General features: G+C 42.7%; 1 protein-coding gene across 10 annotated transcripts in view; it reads left to right on the top strand.

Moving 5' to 3' along the window:
* Positions 1-16,842, top strand: part of KCNIP1 (potassium voltage-gated channel interacting protein 1) — a 201,458-nt gene that overhangs the window by 146,682 nt on the left and 37,934 nt on the right. Inside the window, exon 2 of one of the 10 annotated variants that reach the window (XM_088174004.1) lies at positions 896-1,122. The exons of the other annotated variants lie outside the window; for them this stretch is intronic. The gene's annotated coding sequence lies outside the window, so the exon portion shown is untranslated. The remainder of the gene's footprint in view (positions 1-895; positions 1,123-16,842) is intronic. 10 annotated transcript variants of the gene reach the window in all.

The following is a 16,842-nucleotide window of genomic DNA, read 5'->3' as shown; positions in this document are numbered from 1 at the left end:
ACTTGGATTTTAGACTTGGTATTTGTTTAGTCATGTAAAATTTGTGTAGCATAAACATAAAAGCTGGGATTATAAAAGCAGACAAGGGAATTCATCCATGTCAGTTCTATATATTTTAATGAGATGATAACTAAACCCTAACTCATGCTGTCTTGGCAGGGTTCAATATCTGTGTACAGAGTACTCCAAGGATTTTGTAGTGCCTGCTATGAGCATCATGAATTAATTGGGAGGTTGTTCCTTAGCTGCATTTAATGCACACCTTGAGCCATTTGGCTGAATTCTTCCTTGCAGGCTTGTATGGTTTGGTTTTCTTTGGTGCTACAGCAGGCACTGTGGAAATTGCAATGCTGCCTGTAAGACCAGAGGGAATACATCAGTGACACACAGCTCTGTTATCACAGAGTCACCTCTGTGCTCTGCCTTTTACTGGGGATGGGGAGGCTCATCCTGACCTTTGAAAGAGAAGTTGCCATGCTCCAGCACCCAGCCTGGGAACTGTGCAGCACTGCAACTCCCCTCTTCTGCCTCCCACACCCAGGGACTCGGTAGCAGTTTTGTGGTTTGACCCAGAGACACTCCTTGAACATTTCAGAACCAGAACAAAGCTATAGTTTGTAAATTGATGTACTTTGTTTTAGACACAAGTATCTAAATAATCGTTTTCATAAATTGCTGTTGCCAACTAGCTGAAGAAACAACCCATTTCATGCAACCTGTTGTGACTACTTGTAGCACAGAAAACACACAGATGCTTCGTTTTGGATCCTAGTTTTCTCACAGCCTGATTTGTAAATAAGATTTGTGTATTCACACAGTCCTAGTATTTTGGCTGGCAGGAAATGCAGCCTTCAAGCTGTGAATAGTTTCCCTCACTTTCATGCTTCATTTCCAGGGAAAGAATCATGTGTGAGTGACTCGAGGGGAAGGAGCTGCTGAGGCATATAAATACCTCTGTTTCAACTCTGCTGCTTAGAAGTGAGCCGTGTCTTGGTGCATTTGTGCTGGGAGTTCTTTCTGCAGAACAGATCTAAGCAGGCCATGCACAGAGCTGTGCAGGTAATAACAAAGCCTCCTGTGTGGAGTGAAGGCTGCACATTAGCAGAGCATTGTTACTCACAGGTAAGGCTCTATAAAGGAAAAGTAACATGGCTCCAGCCTGTTACTTAGGCTAAGTAAAAGGCAACTGTGGGAGCGCGACTCAACTAAAATAAGAGGAGAGAGACATGAGAGATGTGCTGTGTGACTGCAGCACGTCCACATCGTGCTGGGTGGTAGCTGGCTAACTTGGGCTTGTTGTGCCTTAAAGCTATGTAAACTCATGAACCAGCTGACTGCCCAGAAAGGCCAGGGTTTTAGCTGCAAAGAGCACTCCTCTGCACCTTCTGGGGTCCCTGTGTCTCTCATTACCTCAGCCGAGGTATGGCAGGTGTGTGCTGTCCCCCGTTGTCATTAAAAGCCTGCTGTGGTTTCTTTGCAGGGCTGGCTGTGTCTGGAGTGTGTCACACGAGGCTGCAGCTGCTGCTCTTCACTGGGAGCAGCTTTGGTTAGCGGGGACTTGCTGCTCTAATAATGCCTTGGTGCCATGACAGGATGTCTTCTCTCCTGCTCTATCTGTATGTCTCATGTGCTCCAGGGATGAGTTGTGATCCAGAGGGAAGCATTGTGCTGGGGTTTAAACTGTGGAATTAGTGCTGGATCTTTCCAGTTAAAATATTTATGCAGCAGAATGGTCAAATTCATTTATAAATTTTAAATAACCTTCCTTAAAGGTTAACCTTTATTTAAAGTTTTTAATAAACCTTTAAATAACTAGTTTTAGCAAAAAAAAAAAAAAAATTGAAGTGACATATACACAACACAGTTCATTTGAGCTCATTTTAGAAGTTAAGGTAGTTCACAGAATAGTAAGAGTTGAGTCTTGGCAGATGCTGAGGAAGCCATGAGCTAAATTTAGGGAACCTGAGGAGGAAACTCCTGGTCCAAGAGGCTGGAGCACTAGTCTGGTTTGGGGACAAAATTTCTTCTTTTTCAAGTGAGATTTGAGTGTGGGTTCCCCTTTCCCAGCAGAATGTGTCACCCCAAGAGGTGAGACTCTGGTCTGTGTCTCTGACAGCCATTGCTGGCTGGGTTCAACAAGAAATAGAGACACTTGTAATATTCAGCAGGACAAAGAGCAAAAGAGATCTTTTGGCAAAAGGACTCCAGGGATAACTTGGGTTTAGAAACCCGAGGCTCAGGAAAGCAGTTTAAACCTGGTTTTGTGTGTGGTTGATGAAGGATGGGATTCCTGGTGCCCAGATGTTGCAGAGGAGCTCAGGAAAGGTTTCAAGGCAGGGAATGCGTGCCCAGGATGGGTGCCAGGGCTGTGCCAGTGCCCAGGATGGGTGCCAGGGCTGTGCCAGTGCCCAGGATGGGTGCCAGGGCTGTGCCAGTGCCCTCTGCTCCCTGCACACAGGGCAGCTTTTCCAGAGCCTCCGGAGGGGCCCAGGGGCAGCTCACTAAATGTAGGCAGTGCTTCATCCTGCTCCTTGCCATCACTCAACTGATACTCAGAAATGTTCTGCTTTGGGGTTTTGCTGCCTTTTGAGCTGTTTTACACAAAAGCCTGTGATTACAGAATGATAATGTTTTGACACAGTGATAAAAGCCAGGAAATTCACCATCAGTGGTGGTGTTTCTCTTTCTCTTGCCTTCACTGCATGACAGTTCTTGTGTAGGCAGTAACTGAGTAGAAATGACAATAGCAGTTCACTTACAGCCTTCTGCTTTGGTACACATTTCAGCATTCCTTCAAGGGAAAATGTCCATTAAGAGTAAATATTTGTATCTGAGTGATATGTGTTAAAAAATCACACAGCTTGGAGAATCTGCTGTAAATATCAACATCAATATGGGTGAGACTAGGATTTTTAATTTCCCTTGCAGGTTTTGCCATAAAAGAAGTATCCTGAATTCCTTCTCTCTTCTTCCCTAGTTTCATGCTTTCCCTGTTACAATAATGGCTCAGAAAACTGAAGTTTAGATAATGTTCTTTACACAAGTACTATCAATTGGTTAAATAGGCCATTTTGGCACTGAATTTTTCCCCAAAAAAACCCATTGAGTTTTTGTCTGTGGTTTATTACTGTTTGCAATTAGCTGGGTGGGGAAAGAAATGGAAAATGCTGATTTATGTTTCATGAATGACAGCTCCCTATTTCTGGTTGTTCCATATTTGTGGTTGAAAGCCTGGTTTATTAATTAATAAGTAGAATTTCTCTGTGTCTTTGATCATTGATACAATCACACAGAATACTGAATATTTAAAAGGAGTTTCCAGTTAATCTCTAGCACATGTGCTGTATCACAAGTCAAAGTATCACCTTGAAAGAGCTATGCTCAGTAAATAAATACAAAAGAGGCTCACTCTCCTGTTTGGAGTGAATGTGCTGTTGGTGAAAGTGATAAGTTTAACACTGATTTGGACTGATTAACTGTCAGGACAGACTATGAAATGTCTCCTAAAATAGCTGCTGACAAAATTCAAACAAAATGATTTTTAAAAAGTATCCATCTTAATAGCTAGACCTATAAAGGAATAACCTGGTTTTCTGAAGTCCTGGACTTTTCTGAAATTTTATAGATTTTGGTACCTTTTAAAGTCAAGTTTTTTCATTAAAACAACTGGGTTTGACCTACCACCTAATTAGAGAAAAAAAGTTCCCCTCAAAGCCAACAAACAAAACTGAAAAAAGCGGCTCCAACTTTCAACACCAGACAGCGCCAGCTCCTTTGAGGTTTTTGGTGGTTTCTGAGGATCTGCTTAATGTGAAAACTGCTCATGTAGGCTTTGGTTTCCCAGCCTGTCAGCGTTTTGTCCCAGTTCATGCAGAATTTAAAGAGAAAACTGTGTTTTGGATAAGGGACAGCAGCTCCTTCCTCATGTAACATTTTCTGTTCTGTGGGCTGCAGGAAGCCTTGGATTCAGAGGCAGAGCCTTTCCCAGGACTGTGGCAAAAGCCTGGCCCAGCTCAGGCCAGCCCAGCTCGTCCCATTCCATTCCATTCCATTCCATTCCATTCCATTCCATTCCATTCCATTCCATTCCATTCCATTCCATTCCATTCCATTCCATTCCATTCCATCCCATTCCATCCCATTCCATTCCATCCCATCCCATCCCATCCCATCCCATCCCATCCCATTCCATCCCATTCCATCCCATTCCATTCCATCCCAGCTCTGCCCAGCTCAGCCCAGCCCAGCCCAGCCCAGCCCAGCCCAGCCCAGCCCAGCCCATCCCATCCCAGCCCAGCCCAGCCCAGCCCATCCCAGCCCAGCCCAGCCCAGCCCAGCCCAGCCCAGCCCAGCCCAGCCCAGCCCAGCTCAGCCCAGCCCAGCCCAGCCCAGCCCAGCCCAGCTCAGCCCAGCCCAGCCCAGCCCAGCCCAGCCCAGCCCAGCCCAGCTCAGCCCAGCCCAGCCCAGCCCAGCCCAGCCCAGCCCAGCCCAGCCCAGCCCAGCCCAGCCCATTCATGGCACAAGTGCAGTCCCTGTGTCCTCAGACCAATGCTCCTGCTTGGTTTATCCTTTATGACACAAATAACAAAGAGCTGTGGCTCATGTAGGTAATAAAGAACTGAAGCATCTAAAAACAAAGAAGCAGCTAAGTTCAGGTGTGCAGGTCCAAGATGGGCAATGGACAGCTGAGATCTGCAGAGACAAACTGTGAGTTCTTGTTCTATCACTTTGAAGCTGGAGCTATGGATTTTACCCATGAAAACTCAAGTGTAGATCAGCTTGATGAGATAGAGTCAGAAAAGAGATCACTCAAACTGTGGCTCCAGTGTTTCATTATGGCTGCTGGGACCATATAACTCGTGCTTAGTAGATGAAAGCTTTTAATTATATTATATTATAATAATATATATAATTATATATATTATTATAATTTTAATTATACTCATGTCTTCACACCTGCTGGCAATTCTAACATCTTGGCTTATTTGGGGTTTTGTGCCTTTCTTGTGGCAAACTGAAGTCCATTCTCATTTAGTGAAGGTTTTAGCAATAGTTCTGTACAGTGTGAAGATCAGTTCAAGAGTAATGAAGTTTTTTGCATGAATTGTGATTGTCAGTGATAGATGTTTGAGCTGCTTGAGGACAAAAGTGACTTGTCTGATGTTGCTTGTGAGGTGAGTAGGCAATCTAGGAGCAAAACCTGTGTCTAATATCTACATATCTGGATCAGTCTTTCTTTTCTCATTTTGTCTCTCATTTATTTTTTCTTCAGCAAAATTCAAACCAAACCTTTACAACCTGATCCTATTAAGAAATCCAATTAGTGCTACGCCTTACAGGGCACTATTATCGTGTTGACTTTTAATCATGCTGCTGTGAGAGTGTTTTTCCTGAGCCTTGAGTGTTACAGAATAATTAACTTGAACATGCTGAGGCAGAAAACTTTTCTTAAAAAAGAAAAAACTCTTCAAAGTGTTGTGTATTTACTAGCTGCTTATGAGATGTGGTAAGAAAAGAAGATAAGTGAGCTATCCAGGCTGGTCTGGTGAGCTTAATGTTGACTTATTTGTAGCAGTCCTCCATCAGTGGAACAGATTTTCATGTGTAAGAAACTGCAAGCTGACTAATAAAATTAGCTGAAGGACTCCAAAATTGAGCCTCCTTTGTAGAAGGACTGACCACAGCTTTCAGGGATATCTGAAGGTTTGTGTAATTGCTTCTTATGGCTATGTCTCAGTTATGAAATGCTTTCTTTTGATTAAACCATCATTTATCTGGTAAGTACCACTTTTACTTGGTTTTTAATTAGGGAAAAAATACTGTGCTGCACATTGCTGAGCATTCAGAGGATACCAAGTGAAGACTAAAGAGCTGTACAAACAGAATGTCAGATCTTGTGAGTGTTCCTTCATTAACCCCTTCCCCAGACCTCATTTCTGTACTTGGGGTTTGCCTGAGCTGTAGTTGTATGGCTATAATGTCTATTAACATTGCTGGGATTAAATAAGTAGCAAAATTTTCATCTGAAGTCCCCTGTAAAATAGGAGTTGAGGGGAATAGAATGGATTGGAGGGAGAGGTCTGGAGAAGTCCTTTCTTCAGGAGTGACCCTGCCTTGCAGAGCCCGAGGGATGCAGGGGCTGTCCTGGCCCTGCTGCCACTGAGTGTCCTGAGCCTGGGGAGGGACGAGCTGCCCTGCAGGACAGAGATTTTCACTTTTGAACATTTTAAGTGTGTACTTTGTCCCACAATAGTTCCTTTTTGCAAGACAGCAGAAGTTATTCCCTCGGATGGGTGGGCTCATCAGGCAGAGTGGGGAGCCTGTGCTTGTCTCCTCAGCCTCAACACAAGCAAAAGGACACAAAGCCACTTTTGCCCTTACAGTTCACCTGCCCCATCCAAACTGCCGTGTTTAGCCACAAATTTTAGCTTTTCTTGATGCTACAAATGCATGGACCAGTGTGAGCTGTGACTCACCAGGAGCAGGGAAGGTGGGGCAGCAAAATCCACTTGTGTATGAGACTTCGGGATCTAAATGTGGGGCTCGAGGAGGTGAGAAAATCTTGGCGATTTTGAAAAATTTGTTGCTGTGAAGTAACAAATATAACAAGTAACAAATGCTGTGTAAATTTCTTTGACTTTTTTCATTATTTCTGATGCCCTTTTCAGTGAAGGGGTCTCTTCCCAGCCCCAAAACCCTGCTCTGAGCTTTTGTTGTAGATATGAAAAGTTGGTGGAGGGTTTTTTCAGTTAGCTGAAAGAGCACCATGCCAATTTGCAGGAAAATGTTGTCATTAAATGATTATATAAACTGTATGGTTTTTCTGCTATATTTTGAAGTTTCAATCCCTTACTAAATTGCTACAGTGACACTTAATCTGGTCTAATCCAAGGCCTTTTTATTTAATGTTGTTACAAGTCCTTAAACTAAAGTATATATAGTTAAATTCAGTATAAAAAAGTGAACAAGTTCTTTGAAGTTGTGAGTAATGAGAGTGTGTTTGAGAGATTTACATTGTTTGGGTTTTTTAAATGAGACATGGAAAATTGATAAATATGAAGACATCAAGCTGTTTGGCTCCAACTTGTTTAGAATGATTTATGTGCACTTCTCATACCACTGCAGCAAACTATCTTATGAAGTAGAAGGCAGAAGCACTTGGTTTCAAAAAACCTCCATGATCTTTCCAGAGTGTTGATGAGCCTAAATAACGAGTGTCATTGTGCAGGGTAACTCATGAGATGCTGCAGTCAAAACAAACAGTCAAAGCAGCCCAAGCCTGCTGTAGTTAACCCAGCTCTGATCAGGGCTTTCCATCATCTTCCTCACACCAGCTGGTCTCTGATACTGTGTAAGAAATGAAGGATGTTAATGTCTCAATCATACACGAAAAGAATGAGGATGTGAAACTGCAAAATTAAGTATTTAACAGAAGAACTTAAAGCGAATGTTATATTTCTCTTGGAATAAATGGGGCTTTTCTGATCTAGTCTGATGAAATAAGAAGTGTAAGAATGACTTCATGGTTGTTCTAGCAGAGGGGAAATGAAGTTTACAAACTTCTGTTATTCTGTGTGCTGCCTATAATGGGGGCTGAGATTGGCCTCTGTGTGTGTTTCCACTGGACACATAGTGCAGAAAAACATCTTGGTTTCAACTCTCCTTCTTCATGACACATTAAATGTTGGCTCTCCCGTTACCAGATAATAACTTGGATTTACCATCTGTGAAATAAGACAGTCTTACTCCAGTTGTCACTGGCTGGGGGAGCTCTTCTCTGTCTGCCTTCACAGCTGGCTGTAAAGCATGTTCTTGCTGATAATATCAGCAAAGAGATCAAGCACACAAATATCCTGGCTCAGACTTTGCCAGGTTGTGAGGTTCTTTGCAAAACTTACCAGTGCCGTCTTCAACAACGTGGAAGATTTATATTTACTGCTGTAAAACCTCTAGAGCCAGACCTAAGCCAGGTAAGACGTGGGAAGTGCAGGTGTGGGCTCTGATCCCTAGAGCTGCGATTCTGTGGGCAGGGGCTCTCCTGTCACGCTGTTTGCAGCAGCTCCCTCACTTCTGAGCCTTCAGCTGGGAACTGCCAGCGTTTATTCCCAGTGTGCAGAGTGTAAAAGGGTGAGACACAATTCTCTTCTTAAAGAGGGTGACATCTGTGCCCTCGCAGAGGTGTGGGGGGAATGGTGTTGATGTGCTGTTCAAAATACCCTGCACAGGAGCCAGCCCTCAGCCATGCAGCTCTCGGCTCCAGCTTACTACTTGTGGGCAAAAAAGCCTAAATTCAAAAGTTTTTCCTGGTTTGCCTCACAGAGCCTGGGTTTGCTCCCTCTCACATCAAGGTATGCATAGACAGTCTGCACATCTGCACTGGAATCTAGGCAGCCTTAGGGTAGCTAGAGAACCAGTTAAACCACCTGGCTTCTAGACAAGCAGAATTGTGTTTCCTGAATCACTGGAATTATTTTTAAAATTCTCTGTCCTTCTGTCCATCATGTCATGCATAAATTAGTCCTTCAGAGAGTAATTTGAAAACAGTGACTGTGTGTGACAAGAAAGTACAATGTGAAATGTGTGGTACTTTTGTTTTCAGTTAATTAGAAACTTGAGATCTCTCATTACTAATAAAGCTTTAGGTTTCTGTTCTTTGAAGCAGACAAATTTCTAATCAGGCATAATTACTGCGAAGAGCTCCTTGGCTGGATCCATTAACTTCCTCTCCTCTTTTGTTTTGTTTTTTTCCACTCTCCTTTTCCTTATGTCTTGGCCTGAAGACAGTAAAATATATAGCAAACCTCCAGTAATTACCTGAATGGCAGACATTTAATACATTTTAGAATGTATCTGAGTGAAGCTTATTAAATCTGCTGTACTGAGCTTTTCAGCTACAGCAGTTTTATTCTCTATCTACCTAGAACTTTAAAAAATTCTCTGTGCAAAAGAAGCATTACTTTCCAAGTACATGTTAATTAATTGTCCATTTGTATTGATGCTGAACATAATTTGTGAAAAATTCTTACAAAGTGCCCGCCCTTGAATGGTTTTCTGGGTAAACCACAAAATGTAAATGCCTCCTTTCTGTTACAGATTGCCTTTCCCTGTCATTTTAAAATTATTGCAGTCTCCTGAGCAGTGAGAAGTTTTGCATTTCAAGTTACTCACACAAAGAATTTCCATGGGGACCGTACTCACTAATTCCCTGAGCAGCCTGAGGTTTGCTCTCCTCATGTCAAGGGCTGAGGTTTTTCTGGCACTTTTCCTCCTGTCACCAGAGATTCTGAACTCGGTGGCCCTGTGCTTGCCACAGCCCCAGTCTCCCCTCTGTTGGCAAGGAGGGCACCTTTCCCCCCGGCTCCCTTCGGATCTGCTCCATGCAGTTGTGTCCCAGGTTTGTGAGGAATCTCTGGCCCAGACTGCAGCAGCTCAATGATGCTCTCAGTTGGTTCTGGAGAGTCAGAATGTCTGTGTGTGTGTTAGCTTGACTCACAGCAAAGGGTCTCAAGAGCTGCAGTCTGCTGGGACTGGCTCAGTGTGGAGTCCAAGTGTGATCCTTGTTCAGCAGAATTTCCAGAGGGTTTATGAAGATTACTCTTGAAATGGAATGCTGCTGGGAGAAGCTGCTGCTGGCCTGTGCTCTGCTTTTCTGTGTGCCTGCTGTCATCTGCAGGGGGAGCAGAACTGCTTGTGATAGGAAACTGCAGATTTAGACAAAACTCCCTGATGTTAGGCTGTACTCCTCGTATCTGTGGAAGTCTTTGCATTTAGATAAATGCTTTAGATCCATCCTGGATTTTGAGTTGCTTATTAAGGCTATTTTTAACTTTTTCTCTGTCTTTGAAATGCATTTTCGCTCAAGATTGGTTCAGGAAATGGACGCATTTCTTGAAACAAAGGCAGGCGTCTCTAGGTAGGATTAGGCAAGAAGCAGCACAGGTTTGTCTGGCACATGTGGCATGGATAAACTGGCTTTTATCTGATGTTTCTCTTCTTTTCAGTCTGGATTTATCACTCAGTTACTGGTTCCTTCTTTCTTTTGTCTTGGTCTATTCTCCCTTTGTGTGTTCTTCTGTCTTGTGTTCCGAGGCTTTCTAAAGGCTGACTAATCAACAATGAACAAGAAATAGTGAAGTGTTCAAACTAGTGATTTTGAACAAAAGGAAAATAGACTTTATCGAATAAGTGATTGAAAACAGTATTAAACAATATTGTAATTAGGAAAAAAATGAAGGCAAAGGTGTTTATGAACCTGAGCCTGAATAATTTGAACTTAGGGGTTCAGAGAGAAGGCAGAGTACCAAACAAAGCTGCTTCAAAAACTTAGGAAACCTAACCTCTGTCCCTGGCTTTCCTTCAGGGCTCTAGGAAATATTCTTTTGCTTTCTTTCATTTTTTCATACTAGAATTTTCTTTGTAAAATATTCCAAAACTGTAGAAGAAAGTTCTATAATAGTAGTAGTAATTATGTCCTGCGTGGTATTTACCTAAGATGAATTTCTACCAAAAGAACTTGCCCATTTGCCTTCTTTTGCTGCTATTTGCTTATTACATCAGCTGTGTGACACTTCCTCCCCTTTCTTAATAATTTGCTAAATTTTAGCAATAAATTGTACTGTACAATTTAAACCTCATTTAAGCAATGTAGTGTACAAACCGTATCATCCAGAATTGGGGAAAAAAAATCTGCAGATGTACTACAAAAGTGCAGTTCTCAGGACTTAGTTCCATTTTGTTATAGCTGGGAAATGGAGATCTTTGCTTCTCAAGAAAAAATCCAATACTGTAAGAAGTCTCAATTGCAGTGCCAGTTCCTAAAGCAGCCAATGAATGTTTCCTGCTGATCACATCGATGTTAAAACAGATTTTGTGGATTGATTTTTAAGCAGAAACTGAAGCGAAATCTGCTGATGAGTTTTTTTTTTTGCTTCTTTAATCCGAAGAAGGAAAGGAGTAGAGAGCTGAACTGATAACTTAGAAAAAATTTGCTGTGAAAGGGAACTTAGCACTCTTTCCCTGTAAGTACTTTTCAGGCAGAACTGAAGAGCTGCTACTCTTACACTCCTTGAATACATCAGGCTTTAATATTTGAGCTAAGACCCAGCAACAGGCAAATAAAAAGTTGTGACTGAAGGATTCCTGTGACTTCCCTTTGCCTTTGCTGATTTGTGCTGTGTATTGAGCACATGCTCTGTTGGTAGAGCAGGGTCTTGGAGGAACTTTCTAAGATGCCTCCAAATGGTGCATCCTGAATGTTTTCATACCCAGGGATTACTCTGCACAGAGATTTATGCTGCCAGGCCTTGCCTGGATCTGAGCCAGTTCATCACTAGTTTAATATTATGTTCAGACTACTACATAAAATGACCCATCCTGTGTGGAATGGCAGCTGGCTCTGGGCAAACCTGCCAGCAGCTGAGTCCCTGCAGCTTTCCTTGGCTCAGCGTTTGCAATTCATCATGATCCAAGGTGCAGCTTTACTTCCAAGTACAGCCCCAGTTTAAGATTTGCCAGTTTACCTTTTGTTAGCACAAAACAAAGGTTCTCAGCTGTGTGGCACAGGTAATTCCCCTGTTGCAGTGCTCTGGAGTTACAGCAGAGACCAAAGCAAAGTCAGTTCAGTGTCTGTGCAGTTAACATCACTGAAAACAAGTCATAACCAGAACCCTCAGCTGACACTTAAAGTTTAAGGCAGTTGTATGGCATTTCCAAGTCTATGTGCTCTCTAATGCCCCCTCTGAGCACAATTACCATCTAAATTGAACTGAACGTACTGAATAAATATGCCAACTTCACCCTCTCCTTCTAGAGTTATAACAGTGAAATTTCAGTAGATTTGAGATGATGTTAATTGAGAAGATGCTATTTCATTCTTAACTGACTCTCATAGCACTCTTTTGTGGTTCAGGAAGATATATATGTATATATCTTCTACTGGGAAATAGTTTATATCCAGGTCTGAAAAACCTAAGCATTAATGCTTACTGATGGTTATATCCTAACAACAACAGGCTGCCTACTTGGTATCCAGGAGAAACACACAGCAATTGGATTTTTGTATGGGTTAGCACAGAAGATCACAGCTTTGCAACCTGGCAACAAACTGGAAAATTCCTTCCTGTTTAGATCAGTTATTTTAGCAGAATCCATGCCAGTTTGCCCATGTGTGAAATCAAGTGGTTTTCCACTTTCCTGTTCTGATGATATTGGAGCTAGCAACTGAAACAGGATTAGTGCACTTTGTGGAACGGGATGATTTCAGAGGCTTGTAGATATTTTTCAGGCTCACACAGCTTCATATATTCACAAATATTTTTATATATCTTTTCAAACAAAACCCCCTGTAATTATGATCTTCTAATGTAAAAGCAATCCCTCTCGTGAGCAGCCCATACAGCTGAAATGGTCAGAGTAGGCAGAAGGGCACTAATGCTGCCCAGTGAGCCTCTGCTCCAGTGTGGTTGTAGGCAGTGGCCCCGGTGTAAAGGCCACCCCTGAGAGTCAGATATTGCACCAGGCAGTGGGAATGGAGGGCAGCAAATGTGGTGTTTTCTCCCCATAGTTCACCCAGCTTCCCTTAAGCAAACGAAACGTTTATGTTGTAGCTCAAATGCTTACATTTGCATCACCCAGGTGCTTCTCTCTAAGAAGCCTAAACTGGCAGAATGATTTCATGATTTGCCACAAAATGTCAAGAATTTTCTTCTGCCTTCATTTCCCAAATGTTTGCCTGCATGCTTTTCTTCTGCAGGGAGCATCCTTCAATTCTCAAGGCCTGCTGGAAATGGGATCCTGCTCTGCAGTTTGTTATTGAGTAGAGAGTTGTTTGGATGAGTGCCATCGCTTTTTTTCCCCTCTAGAAATGGCAGAGGTATATCTAGAGATATATCTCTAGAATTCATATCAATACTTTTGTTCAAAATGTACCTGAAAGATAATCCTAACAGAAACCCAAGTGTAATGTAGTGCAGGTTTTCCTGGTGACTAGCAAGAGTTAACAGTAATTAGCTACTTGCTGTGAATGTAAAATGCTTAAGGATAGAGAAATCTCAAGCCAAGGATTCTTCAATGGACCGAGGAGTGTTCTGTTATCTCCAATACCTCCAGACATAATTTGGCATCATTGCTGGATTTGGGGCTTTTTCTCTGCCTGAAAAGGTACTGAAAAGTGAAATACCCTTTCATTTCATCTAAGTGTATTGCCCTCCAGGCCTGAGCAAGGGTGTTTTTGAGCAGCAGCAAAGCATGCACTGATGCATCCAAACTGATGTGTAGTTTAATAATGGCAATTAAGCTTTGCACTTTTTTCATGAGAATGTAACTTGCAATTAATTAATAAGGTATAGTTTAATTAAATTGCTGGGAGGACAGGGAAAGTAGTGTCCTCTGTCATATTCTTTTCCATTAGTTAGGATATGTTCCAATCAGCAAATTGACAGGAATGTTAGAGAAAAAGGTTTATTAAAATTTCCAATTATTAGCATGGACCATTGCGAAAATATCTAGTTAATTGGGATTGACATATTTGAGCAAGTTTTCCTTAAAAATGCTCTTAGGGTAGTGCATTGCAGTGTCCTGGAGAACAATTATCTTCCTGTACCTGAACTGATTGAAATTTAGATTGGCAGGGAACTGGCCCAGCACAATTCACAATGGGATTTGGCCTTTCATCTCTGTGCCTTTCAGGCTGTGTGTTTGATTTTTATCAGGAAATGTCACAGTACAATGATCTGCTCTAGTTCATCAGGTGGTTGTTTGCATGTGGACAGGCAGGGGAAGGCACCTGGCTCACGGTGCCAGTGCCAGGTGTGTGCAGCTGGGAGCAGCTGTTCCTGGAGAGCTCTGGGCTGCGAGTCCTGCAACTGCTGCAATGGAGCAGAAGCACTGCAGTCCTGTGCTCTGCTGCTTCTGAGCTGCACTGAGCTCTGTCCCCACTTCTGGAACCTGGTTTTATCCCATTCAGCCTGGGATCAGCCTAAGAGGTGTATAATTCCCTCAGAGGATGAGTGCCTCTGCAATAAGATCCACAATTTTTCATGCAGATGAATGTTTCTCTTATCAAGGAGCTGGCTCTCAAGAGTCTTGCAGTTTTTTGGAAAAAAAGTTAGGCTTTGAGTTTTGGATGCTGAAGGCCTTGGAAGAAATTCACACCCACACCCCCACACCCAGCTACACTTCTGATACCACCTTACCATGGAAGTGGAACTGTGGAATACTGGGGGAGTGTTCTGCCTGCTCAAGTGTGTATGATGCATGCTTGGTCGTGGAATATTTTTAGATACACACAAGGGAAGATACATGAAGGAAGTTTAATATCTGAGGCTGCTGCTCAGCTTTAACATCCTTAGTTTCTGTTGTGAGCTCTTCATGTGCTTTGTTTCCATGAGTCAGCCTGCCTGTGTCGTGTCAAGGAGCAGAATTTCAGTAGTTGTGCCTCTAGAGAAGCATGAATTAAACTGTAATTCATAATTAACTAATTAAACTGTAATTCATAAATCAGGCCCAGTCTGGTTAACACTGAGAGCTGAGCCCTCAGCTGAGTGCAGGTTACAGAGAGCTGCTGCCATAACCTCAAAGTTCTGCTCTGTGTGCTTAGAGCTTCAGCATCAGCAGGCATTTCAGCTTTTGCTGCCTGCTTCACAAACTACTTTAGAAACTTTTATTACAGACATTGGTTCTATAAATTGGCCTTTTTGCTTGCTGAGAGTTTTGCTGCTTGGTACAGATTTCAAAAAATTTTTGGGGTGGTATAATTTGAGACTATGATGTATCTTAAACAGTGTGGTACTACTTCATAATTCACTGTGATGTGTCTAAAATATGGTTAGCTTTATACAGTTTCATAATTTTTTCATGAATTTATTACTCTGATCTCCTAGTAGTTGTGGCACAATCTAGTATAATTATGCAAATAACTAAGTAAATTAAATCTTTTGAGCTGGGTGTAGAGCAGGAATACAAATTGCAGATGATAAAAACCTAAGTGTAACTATTGCATAGATGGTAAAATGAAGATGAAAGGCCAGCAAAGAGTCAACGGGAATATTTAAAGGTAATTCCTCATACAACAATTCAGTGACTGAAAGAAATACAGGCTTATTTAGAATATTGTGTGCATGTAACACACAAAGAAACAGTTGTCTTCAAATGGAGTGTTTTTCAGTGCTTAGGGCTGTTTTTACTAAGAAAAATGTATGACATGAAAACTGGACGGTATTTTTTATAATTCTTACCAAAAAATGAGGGCATAATTTGATATGCCACTAGTGTGTGAGTTAAAAATCTACTAAGCAGAGTCATTCTTCAGTTTGCCTCTTAAAAATAATGAGAAATGGGTAAATAAGGGGATATCTTGACATGAGACCGTGAGAGCTGTGATGAGTCCACTGCAGCAGAGTTGACAGCAGAGGCTTTGAGCTTTTTTCCTCTTAGCTGCTTCCAGACCCTGTCAGTGGTGTCCAGTGCAAGGGAGGGCTCTCATCTCCTCGTGCCTGTGGCAGAAATCCAGACAGGAGGAAAGTGCCACTGCAGAGCACATCTGTCCCTGGGTACCTGTGGGCTTTGCAGCTGCTTTTGGCTGCTGCTTTGGCTGATGCTCATTTTCTGGTGAGGGGTGCTCACCTGTGAGCCCGGGCTCTGGGGGAAGTGCTCAGCTGGCTGTGGGGCTCAGCACAGGTTTGGCTGCATGGACTCCTCCCTTTCAGGGAAATGAGGCTCCAGAATAATTGAAACAGCATGTTTTCTATTCTTGAGCAGTTTCATGTTGTACACAGTCACATCCCAGTCCCTCACAGATCTGTTCTGCCCATTGCCTGACCTTATGCATTGTTCCTGATTTCAGCCTTGAAATAATCTCTTTTCCTGTTTCTTCTTTTAACTTTTCACCTTTTCTGTCCTACTTCTCATGTGTCCTCCTCAGCTTCCATTACCTGGTTAAAATCAGGACAATGAGGAGCTCCTGCAGCCTTCCCTGGCTCCTCTCCTAGCAGGGCTGAGGTCAGTAGGGATTTCTAGCACTCCATCCAGCAGCACCCAAGGACAGCCCTTCCTTGGCTCCATCCTGAGAGCAGCCACTGCATTTCTGCAAGTCTGAGAATGAAATGTGATCTCAGAGGAGCCTGCTGGGTTTGCTGCTGTGCTTTGTGTACCTGGGTTTACAAATAAAAACGTAGAGAAATAGGCGAGAACTAGAAGGGAAAAGTGAAATAGAGCTTGTCAAGGATATTTAGCAGTTGGGAGAGGTTCTTATTTCTTATTTTTATTAATTATATATTGCCTCCATTGCAGTTTCAGACTGTGCATGCAAACTGTGGTTCAGATTAAACCCTCAGTGTTCCCTGGTTTCTTTGTTAGTTGCTTTGTTAATTGTTTGTTAGTTCTCATGGCCGGGTGTGCATTGCTAACACTCGCCAGCTTTTGCCATCATGAGCTGCAAGGGTGAAGCCAAATCCTCACTCTGAGGTGGGATGTGCTTGTCTGTGCTGCCAACTCTTCTGGAAAAAGTCAGGAATGATGGATTAGATTTCTGGAACCTTTCAGAGCTATTCCTGCCTGTTGTGAAGCTGATGATGTGAATTGTGCCAGGAGACTCTGAGAAGGCTGGGAATCGAGACAGTCCTCTGACAGGGGGGTCCCTTGGCCCCACAGCCACCTCCCCCTGTCAGCAAGCAGGGGGATTCTGGCAGCACAGAGAGAGCAGCACCTTCCCATGAACAGAAGAACTGAACTAAGGGCAGAACGTTGAAGGAATTAGGGCTGCTTTTGTTAGGGCAGAAAAATTGATACAATGTCAGGACAAGTGTTCTGCCAATTATTTCCCTGTGCTCACACAGCAAGGAAATG

This window comes from Sturnus vulgaris, chromosome 15, assembly GCF_052056855.1.
Source record: "Sturnus vulgaris isolate bStuVul1 chromosome 15, bStuVul1.hap1, whole genome shotgun sequence".
In the NCBI taxonomy this organism is placed as follows: Eukaryota; Metazoa; Chordata; class Aves; order Passeriformes; family Sturnidae; genus Sturnus; species Sturnus vulgaris.
This window is presented reverse-complemented; position numbering and strand designations above follow the sequence as displayed.